This window comes from Capsicum annuum, chromosome 11 (assembly GCF_002878395.1).
Source record: "Capsicum annuum cultivar UCD-10X-F1 chromosome 11, UCD10Xv1.1, whole genome shotgun sequence".
NCBI lineage: Eukaryota > Viridiplantae > Streptophyta > Magnoliopsida > Solanales > Solanaceae > Capsicum > Capsicum annuum.
In genome coordinates this window covers 32,841,634-32,850,163 of record NC_061121.1, presented here as the reverse complement: position 1 = coordinate 32,850,163, position 8,530 = coordinate 32,841,634, and positions in this window count along the sequence as shown.

Genomic DNA, 8,530 nt, shown 5'->3' with positions numbered 1-8,530 from the left:
TGAAATTTTATAGTTCTTTGGCATAGTATTCTTAAAACAATGTCGTCTCAAACAATAACTAATTTGTATCTGATTATCTTCGTGGTGGGCAGGATGTATGCGACTATTCTAAAACCTCGGGTATAGTAAGGGGAATTATTCCTTAAGGACACTCCGTTAAGTCGGGGTACTTGGCTTTATATTTCTGTTTCATCTTAATTTCTGAAAAAATAAAACACACTTCTTAGAAAGATCACTTTGATCTTGTTTTGAGGGTGCTTTTGTACTTCATAGTGTTCTTGTTTTAAACTTGAACTAGTGTTGAAGTTGTTGTGCCTAAATACAGATTCATGTACCCGAAATAATACATAAAATAACAATCTTAAGGAATAAATTTTTTGCAGAATCTGTATTGCTTGTTTTTCGAGATTAAAGCTTTAAGCTTTCTACTCCGTTTGAACTTAAATAGTGATTCGAAGAAATAAAATCTTCATCACAAGTTAAAGATTATTCAGTTGACGATTGAAAGTCATAAAAACTGCATCGTAACTAGAAACAAGAAGAAGAGTTTAAAGTTGCTTAACTTTATAAATAGTATTCTAAAAATACCAAATTTTATTGTCTTGCGGTGACAGGAAAAATGACTAACGAAAGTCAAATGCAAGATGCGGCTATGACTATGGGGGAAACTAGCATTGCTTCAAAAAGTCGAGTAAATGCTCCACAACCAATGGCACCTTCGGATAAGCCCAGAAAATTTGCGGGCATTGGCTTTAAGCGATGGCAGCAAAATATGTTGTTTTACCTCATCACTCTATGCCTTCAAAGGTTTACTAGTGAGGATGCTCCTGAGGTGCCTGAGGGAACCTCGGACAAACAGCATTTCATGATTGTATAGGCTTGGAAGCACTCAGACTTCCTTTACAGAAATTATATATTGAGTGGTCTCCAAGACGACCTCTACAATATTTATAGTAAAACTAAGACATCGAAGGAATTGTGAGGGGCACTAGAATAAAAATACAAGACAGAGGATGCGGGAATTAAGAAATTCTTTGTCGCAAGGTTCTGGACTTTAAAATGATAGTTATCAAATCGATTTTGTCTCAAGTGTAGGAATTGCAAGTAATCATTCACGATCTCCTAGAGGAAGGTATATCTTTGAAAAACACCTTAGTTGAACAAATTAAAAATGTTCTTAGTACTCACATAAACTGTTTTGTAAATTTGATTGTGAATGATGCTTTTCAAGTAGCAGCGATCATTGAGAAGCTACCACCTATATGGAAAGACTTCAAAAACTACTTGAAGCAAAAACGCAAGGAGATGACTGTCGAAGATCTTATTTTCTGACTACGTATTGAAGAGGATAATAAAGCTATCGAGAGAAGGTCAAAAAGGAATTCTGCAATTAATGGAGCAAATATTGTGGAAGATGACCAAAACAATTATAAGGAAAGGAAGTAAGTTGAACAAGGAAGCAATCAACCCAAGAAGAAATTCAAGGGAAAATGCTTCAATTGTGGAAATATTGGCCACAAGTCCATGGATTGTTGTACCCCTAAGAAAGGCAAGAAAAAAGACCAACCAAATATGATTGAGTCCAACAAAAAATGTGATGATCTGTGAGCTGTGTTTTCAGAATGCAACTTGGTGGAGAATCCTCGTGAGTGGTAGATGGATTCTGGTGCCACCCTCCATGTTTGTGCCAATAAAGAGTTATTTTCGTCATTCGCTCCAGCTCAAGTAGAAGAAATGATCTACATGGCTAACTTCTCTACGGCTAAGGTAGAAGGAACAAGAAAAGTGGGCCTAAAAATGACTTCCGAAAAGGTCTTGACACTTAACAATGTCTTGTACGTTCCAAAATTATGTAGGAACTTGATTTCCATTTCACTTCTAGACAAGAACGGATTCAAATGTGAAATCGTTTCTGGAAAAATTATAATTAGGAAAGGAGAAGTGTATGTAGGAAAAGGCCACTCACCGAGGGCCTTTATAAGATGAATGTAATGAATGTTGAAATCAATAAAGGTTTAAATTCTTCTTACTTTCTTGAGTCTTATAATTTGTGTCCTGAACATTTAGGCCATGGTAATTACAAAACGTTACGAAAACTAATTAACTTAGAGGTTTTGCCAAACTTTGAGTGCAATAAATCAAAGTGTCAAACCTGTGTAGAATCAAAGTATGCAAAGCATCCTTATAAGTCCATTGAAACGAATTCCAATTCCTTAGACTTAATACACATTGACATTTGTGATATGAATTTAACAACATCACGTGGTGGGAAAAAGTGTTTCATAACTTTTATTGACAATTGCACTAGATACTGTTTCATCTATTTGTTATATAGTGAGGATGAAGCAATAGATGCATTTAGACAATGATGTGTGAGCTAATGCTAACACATTTGAGGCTTTTAACTAAGAATAATTACAAAGTATTAAGAAACTTTTGTCGTTTTTTATTGTTTTATGTTTGATTTTGCAGTAGAAGCTATGATGCAAGAAAACCAACAAGGATGGAAACAAAGGAGTTTAAATCTGAAGTAATTCGAAGAGAAGTGTGGCTGATGATATTTCTAATAAGTCATCATCCCAGTGATAAGTTATCAGCTTCATCTTCAGCCTCAGACAGAGAATGCACCTGAGTTGAGAGTTGTGATGACATTTTATGATAAGCCGTCAAGGAGCTGATAGGTCATCAAAATTGTCGTCAGCCTAAGGCAGAACATGAGAGCTGAGGTAGAGACTTGACGATATTCGTGATAAGTCATCAAGAAGTTGATAGGATGTCATAGTTTGTCGCCAGCCTAAATCAGCGAGTATCAAAAGTAAAAAGGAGTTGACGACATTTGTGATAAGTTGCCATCCTCCTGATAGGTTGCCACGAATGTCGTCACCTAATTCGAGGGATTATTAAACTCTGTGATTTTGTTTTGTTATTTAGGCTAAACTATTTAAAGTCTTGTTCAGGATTTTCTTGAGAGTTCCAAACATCTTTTGGAGACACGTATTTTGATATTTTCTCTCTCTAGTTTCTTGACTTGAACAAGAAATTACTTTAAAGAGATTATTATCATTATTTTGGGATTACTATTGTGATCGAATTTGAGAATCTCTAGTTTCTATTCATCTTGTGGTAAGTTTATCTTTCAAATCATGAATATAACTAGTTATTTCGATTATTACATCATGAGCGGCTAAATTCTTTTAACCTGAATTATGAGATCTAGGGTTAAGTCTTGATAAGGTGCCAAGTGTTCAAGATTCAAAAGGTGGTAGGACTCCTTGATAATTCTGAGGTTTTAATTATCATCAATTGGTTGCAAATGATAGATAACACCTGCTTTGATTTGCTTGAGAAAGAAATCAAATATAGTGGGAAGTGAATTATTAACAGTGACTTGAAAGCACTAAAAACTTCCATTTAATAATTGACACTGTAACAAGGTTGATTAACCTGAGGTAAAATCTGGTCATGAATACAAATTCCCTAAGTCCGAGAGGATTAGGTAATTAAATTCTTAAGTAGGTCGAGAGATATTTAGGCATAACTTCGATAAAGATAACTTGTTGTCCTACCTACCGTGAGAATCTTGAGCCACCATTAGCATCTGTCAAGTACCAAAACCCCTAGTGAACATAATTTTGAATTTTCCATAAACTCTTGATTACGAACACTGTAACTAAAGTGACCAACACTTACTTGCTAAACTAAAAGCCTCCATTTCAGGAAACATCCAGCTATCAGTTGACCTATGGGATTCGACCCCAACCTAGTTGGGTTTTATATTGACAACGATCGCTTACGTCCTTATTAGAGAGTTGTAGTTTGACCGTTATCAATAATGGCACCATTGCCGGGGAATACGGTTGTAAATTGAAGTTGGGTGTGCTAATTGACTGTAAGTCAAGTTTCCTAGTTTTAAGTTTATTTGTTATTTTTGTTTATTGTAGGATCTTTGTAGTGTATGCCAAGCACCAGAAGTTCTGAAGAACCATTATTACCACTTAATCCAGAATCGCAACGAATTGGAATAATGGCAGAATAGCAAGAGGCTGACAGATTGGCAGCCTTAGCTAGAGCTCAGGTAAATGTGCAAAATGTCGGTCAACAAGCACGACATCAAAATCCTGAGTATGAAGATTTGGGAGATGAGGAGTTTCTAAATACTGGTAACCTAAGGCGTGCAGAGCAAGTAGCTGCACCAGTACAGCGTAATGTTAACAGGAATCATCCATTCTGAGAAAGGCAAGAGTACCAGCCGGTTCAGTATAACCTCAATGATGATATGATGGAATGGATGGAGCAGGTAAAATGGGTGCAATTATTCCTCCACCGTTGACACTTGGGGCTAAATTCAACATTACAAGTACTATGATTCAACTCCTCAATCTGAAACGGTTGTTTGGTGGCCTTCCCGGGGATGACCCGAGCTTGCATCTGGTGAATTTTGTCACCATCTGTAAATATTTTGATAAACCAGGAGTGAAACAGAATGCTATCCAGTTGATATTATTTCCGTTGTCTCTGTCTGGGGAGGTAACTTTATGGCTAAATGAGCTGATACTCTATTCTATAACCAACTGGAGGCAGTTGAAAGGAGCTTTCCTAGAAAGGTTCTTTCCGCCTTCTAGGAGAGTACAGTTGAGGGATGAGATCAGTAACTTTAGGCATCTCCCAACTGAAGCCTTGCATGAAACCTGTGAAAGATTCAAGAAGAAGCTGACATAGTGTCTGAACCACAATATGATGGACATATACTTGATGGAGACTTTGTACAGGGCTGTTAACTTTGTGACAAAGCTAATTGTAGATAATGTTGTTGGTGGTTTGTTTGTTGATATTACATTCCCATAGGCTTTAGAGATGCTAGAAAGAATGACCAAATAGAGTCAGGCATGGAATACCAGAGACTCTGTGGTAGCTAGCCCCACTGTGTTTGGGGTATTATTGCAGAACAACGCAAAAGAGATGAGGAGGATGACCAAGACATGGCTCACCTTAAAATGCAGATGGACTTTCTAACGAAGCACTTTCTATCAAGTAAGACTGATAAGGTGAAAGTTGTGGGATCTCAGGATTGTGTTGATGCTGATGCAAAAGAAGAGGTGAACTATGTTAATAATCAGAGAGGGTTTCCGAGGCAATGGCTAAGGGAATCAAGGTTGTAATTATTATGATAAGCCTGGTTATAAATATAGGGAGTTGGGAAATTAAAAGAACAACAATGATAGGAGTGGGCTTTATGTACCTTCTGGAAATCGTGCGGCTGCTACAAAAAGTTCTGAAAAGATATCCATAGAGGACATGATGGCTAAGTTGTTGAAGGGAGTGGAAGCTACTAACTCTGGTGTGACTACCATGAAAACTGATCTATCATCTATTAGTCAGTTGGTAAATTCACACTCCACCGCAATCAAATAGTTGGAGCAGCAGATGAGACAACTCTTTGAAGCATTCAACCAAAGGAAGAGAAGAACGTTACCAAGTGATACGGTCCAAAATCTGCAGAATGATGGAGATTACCACTGGAAGTGGTAAGATATTACCTGGCCCTTCTGTGGGCAAACATGCAGTTGATGAAGTAGTTGATGACGAACTGAAAGAAGGAGGTCCAGTGGAGTCTGAGAAGATGGATAATTCTGATGATGCTCTGGAAAAAAGAGAAAAAAGAGAAAAAGAAGGTAGTGTTGAAAACTATCCCAAGACCACCACCTCCCTTTCCTCGGTGGTTGAACAAAAAAACTGATGGTGCAAAATTCAACAAATTCATGGCAATGCTCAAGAATTGATAATAAATGTACCTTTGGTTGAGGCACTTGAGCAAATGCCAGGATACGCGAAGTTTATGAAAGACCTTGTCACAAAGAAATGGAAGGTTAGCCATGAGTCGAAGGACAGTCTTCTTCATTGTGGCGCTATCTCTACAAGGTCTTTAGTAGAGAAAAAGAAAGACCCGAGAGCGTTTACCATCCCGTGTACCATTGGGTACCTGAATTTCACAAAAGCGCTATGCGATTTGGGAGCCAGTATAAACCTAATGCCACTTGCGGTGTACAAAAAACTGGGTTTAGGAGATCCTGTCCTGATAAACATGCAATTGGTTATGGCAGATAGGTTTGTAAAGTGGCTAGTGGGCATATCACATTATGTATTGGTAAAGGTAGCCGACTTTATTCTGCTTGCTGATTTTGTAGTCCTTAACTGTGAGGTGGATTTCGAAGTGCCCATCATCTTGGGAAGACCATTCCTTACTACCAGAAGAATGATCGTAGATATGGAGCTGAATGAGCTGAAGTTCGGGCTAAATGGTAAAGAAGCACGATTCAGAATAGACTCATCTATGACACAGCAAAAAAAGATGAGTGTTTTCTCAATCGTGGATGTATTCTATGAAGATGGTAAAGAGGTATCAGCAGGTTATCTTGGAGAAGTCTGAGCAGTCAAGATAATCAAGTCGTGCCGCGACATTAAATCAGGCGTTATTTGGGAAGCAACCGAAAAATTTTATATTCCAGCAAATTATTTATTTTTTTAGTTAGGTTCTAGTGCAAAGAAAGTGGAATTGATGTATTCAGCCAAGTGCTCCTAACGATATTTTTTACGGGCTATCACAACTATGATAAGCCGTCAGATTTATCGTCAGAGACATCAGATCTGAGATAGGGTCTATTAAGGCTGATGACATTTTTGATAAGCTATCACATTTGTGACAGCTTATCAGAAATGTCGTCACAAAAAAACCCCAAAATTTGCTGAAAGTGTGGGCCTAGGTAAAAAGATCCAACCCGACCTAAGACACTTTCTTTCCACCTTCCCGCTTATTTCCTCTATTTTACTTAAAGTTTTATTTTCTGTCCATACTTAGTTTATTTTATTCCCTTTTTCAAAATGTTTCCAACTAAAACAAAAGAAAGCTTCCTTGTGTGTGTGGGTTTGCAATCAAAATCGAGAATATTTCTTTACTTTCTCTTGCTCGTGTAATCAAAGTGAAGGTACCCACTAGGTATGCTCAAAACCTAGCCCTTCTTTTTAATTGGCAAGTGATAAACTGAGGTGAACCCAAGTTCCCAAGAAGCTTAAATCAAGTTATCTTGCAAATGGATGAAAATTGGGAACTAGTGTTTGCTGTGCAAGCTTGGGACTTACAAGCTCAACTCAAAAAATGAGAACCAATGGGGTTTTAGGGAGAAAGCGGATTAAAAAGCAAGTTAAAGTTGAGTTAGAGTTGTATCCTGATCTGACGACATTCACGATAAGTTATCACAACTGTGATGGCTTATTAGAAATATCATCAAAGGTTGCTAAAAGTGTTGTGTGTTCTATTTAGAGTTGACGACATTCATGATAAGTTATCACAACTGTGACGGCTTATCAGAAATGTCGTCAGAAGTTGATAAAATTTCATGGGTTCTATTTAAAGCTGATGACATTTGTGATAAGCTATCACATTTGTGATGGCTTATCAGAAATGTCGTCACACCTGGGATCTGAAGTATGAATAAGCCCTTTCAAGGGGTGTAAAACTTAAAATGATTGAAGTGTTTGTGTTTATACTTTAAGGTTAGACTAACGGTTTTTATCTTGCTACAGGTTGTGAAATGGCACCTAAAGGAAAGAACTCAAAATCTATAAAGAAAGTTTACCTCAGAGACTCTTCAACAAAGAGTTTGATTATGAAGAGGAAGAGCCTCTGCTCAGGAAGCAAAAGAAGAAGAAAAGACCTAAAAAGCCTTTACCACCTCCACCAATTAAAGTGGAGAAGAGTGAAGAGAGTGACACTAAGCCAACAACATCTGAACATATAGCTTCTGAGAAGACGGCCTCTGAGCAATAAGATTCTGAACATGCTGAATCTGAAGAGCATGGTTCAGATCATCCTAATTCCGGGGAGCATGAGTCTAGGCAGCCTGAATCCGTGGGATCTTCAACTGATTCCCCTTCTGACGAGCCACAAGATGAGGAATAATCTCTGATTAGGGGAACTATGGTTAAATGTAAGAATCCTGAAGTCCGAGATGACACTAGGTGGCACATTCCTAAAGCTCAAAAAAAATTTTGATGGGCTTCATAGAACTAACGGAAGGGCTGTTAAGAGGCCAATCTTTGAAGAGAAGAGAATCATCATTAAAAGGTTGAGAAGATACCCCGAGGTGGAGCATCAATTTCATGATTACAATTTGGGATGGGCGACAAGAGGAGGAAATTCATTTTGCCCTACACTAGTTAGGTAGTTCTATGTAAAATACCAAGCTCGCTTGGAAAACATGTGTAGAGAAGGAGAGAAAGTAGCTAACCAACCTTTGTTGGATAAATTCCCGATACAGGGTGTAATGGTGGATGTTTCTGAAGCAACAATCAATAGGTTCCTTTATGTCCCAAACTTCACTTCTCAGGCCACTGCACCTACTTTCTATGCCCGTTTGAAGCATTGGGAAAATCAAAGGTCTTGGTTAGCCATGCTCATAGCTAATGGAGAACCAGAATGGATGAACAACCCAAGTGAAAGAATCTTCAAGGTCTCCCTGAATTTAGAGGCAAG